The sequence below is a fragment of the Penaeus vannamei genome, chromosome 5 (assembly GCF_042767895.1).
Source record: "Penaeus vannamei isolate JL-2024 chromosome 5, ASM4276789v1, whole genome shotgun sequence".
NCBI classification, from domain to species: domain Eukaryota; kingdom Metazoa; phylum Arthropoda; class Malacostraca; order Decapoda; family Penaeidae; genus Penaeus; species Penaeus vannamei.
The window spans coordinates 31,216,687-31,219,186 of NC_091553.1; the positions used below are offsets into that span (position 1 = coordinate 31,216,687).

Sequence of the window (2,500 nt, forward strand, 5' to 3'; positions counted from 1 at the left end):
GGAAAGGAATATCCTAACACATGGGATTATATATAAATAAATAAAAAATCTCGCGAAAGTCAAGTGGAAACGTACGTGGCAAAAGTCCGCCGTTAATGAGCACGAGACATTTGGGAAAAGCGAAATTATGTGCAACTGCGCCAAGGGAGAACTGCAGAACTAAAATCGAAAAAAAGAGCTGATGCAATGTGAATCCCTCTATAGAAAATGTAGCATTAGGACAGATTTTTGTATTCGGAAAAGATAAGGTAAATAGAAACGAAATGCAGTCACTATAGAATACGTAGACATGATATGAAAACCCAAAGTGGGACTGAAGATGATTCAGCGGGCGAAACACCAGTTCTTTGACAAACGACTCTCAAATCATAAATGTTGCGGTTATGTCGTATGCGTGATATATATGTTGCTTAATGATATATTTTGTAACGCTAAATGCACGCTATTTCAGAAACGCCGTTGATTAATCAGGTACGTGGTACTCTGTTATTTGAATTTTGAAATAAATCAATTTGAATACCTCCAGTGTCTCTCCTAAAAATTATTGAACTTATATTTTTTTTAATTTAGACGTTATGCTCAACAAATGAATGCAGTCAGGTATTGAAATTAAAATCACTGATTGTTATTATTATTTGTCATTTTCATCCTAAAAGTAATATTAAGAATGATCAACACTTGTAGGAACAGCAGTTATTAAGAAGCAGGATAAAGATGTTAATAGCCAATAGTGATAACAGTAGTAGTAATAACAATGATAACAATATTAATAGTAGTAGTAATAGTAAATCAAATAATGGTAGTAAGCAGTAAAAATATTTTAATTTTTAATATTAGGATTAACTATCGGAATCCGTGGAAATTCCACGTAAAGAAAAAAATGCTACTTCCCTCTCACTCACCCCACCCCCTCCCTGTCCTCCTTTTTCTTTCCAGTTCCTTCAACCTCTGCTTTTTCCCTTTATCATTCTGCCACTCCCTCTCACTCCTAAATCTCCCTCTAGGTCACTCCTTCCCTCCCTTTAAGCCCTACATCCTGCCCCCCTCCAACTACCCTCCTCTTCCTCCTGAACACCCCCACCTCATTCGCTTCCTTTTCTCCTTCCCTCCCTCCCCACCCTCTTTTCTCTCAGGCACCCCACCGTTTCCCTCCATTTCGGCTTCCCTATCTCCCTATGTTAATAATAGTAATTATTATAATGGGAAAATAATAATGATAGTAGTAGTAATAATAATGGTAATGATGGTGATAATAGTGATAATGATAATAATAATATCTAATATTATCCTTATTATGATGGAATTATGATAATATGAATAACACTGATAACAGTCATAATAATAATAATGGAGTTAGGATTATAATAGATTCGTAAGGTATCCATAATTTTCATCATTATTACAAGTCTACAAAACGTAGACCTGAGTATCCCCCCTCTACAAGTGTACGTTAGCAGACGAAAAATGGTGGATCAAGATTTCCCTATCTATATGTGAATTCTTATTTCGTTATTCTAAGAAAAAATAAATGAATTCAATACAAGACCATGTTATATTGCTCTTTCACTGTATTAAAATTAAGAGTCTGATGACAGGTAATATAAAGAACCTACAGATTTTTTTTCCCGTAGGCTTTATTTTTGTTCTATTTATGATTACAGATGGTTAGATACAAATGAAAAATGTTTAAAGCAATAGTGAGATATTTCCCCTGTAAAAATAAATCAAAAATATAAATTGCTGAAACCATCCTGGTATGAACTGATATTTCGCGGCGGAAATTTCATCCGATCTTACTTCAGCTGGGTGTTCCAGTTAGGCAACACTGAAGGCGGAGCTACATTCCCACAACTTGACTTTAAACCTTGAGCCCTGCAACACACTCCCAATAAATAGTCTTATACATTTTAGATAAATCAAGTTTACAGGTTCAGTGTCGCATTTTCTGGTTATACATCTAATACATTTTCTATAGAGATGCTTGTGCATTTTATGTTGTTGAATGTTGTTATAGTATTGGGTTAATGTACTTATTGTATATTATTTTATCCTCTGCAATAAATAAGAAAGTAATGCAGGGAGTCATATAATCATCAGTATCTAACCCTACGCATTGTAACTGCAATCTAATATTCATCTGTTTATGATAGTATATGGTTCAATGTTATTATAACGTTTCAATTACAACAAAAATTATTTTTGCAGAAGATACTTTTGTTGGCCCCCAGATACCATATCCTCAACTTAAGACGTGATTTTTCCTGATGTTTGTGGATAAGATGGGGGTGGTTTAAGAGCCCTCAAAACATTTTGTATAAAAGAGGGAGTACACATATTTTGATTGATGCTGTAGATAAAACTTTATTTCAAAGGAAATATATGTTAATTAAGACACCAAAATGTCTGTTGTTCCTAATTAAAACGTCATGGTAAAAAGTTAACAAAATAAATGGTCTGTGGTTACAAAATAATCTTTGCCAAAAAGATTTTTTTGTCCTTG

At 33.8% G+C, this 2,500-nt stretch overlaps 1 protein-coding gene across 1 annotated transcript in view; it reads left to right on the top strand.

Annotated features, from left to right (window-relative positions):
- The window catches only part of LOC113801945 (E3 ubiquitin-protein ligase RNF216), a 20,080-nt gene that overhangs the window by 7,325 nt on the left and 10,255 nt on the right, over positions 1-2,500 (top strand). The gene's annotated exons all lie outside the window — the stretch shown is intronic.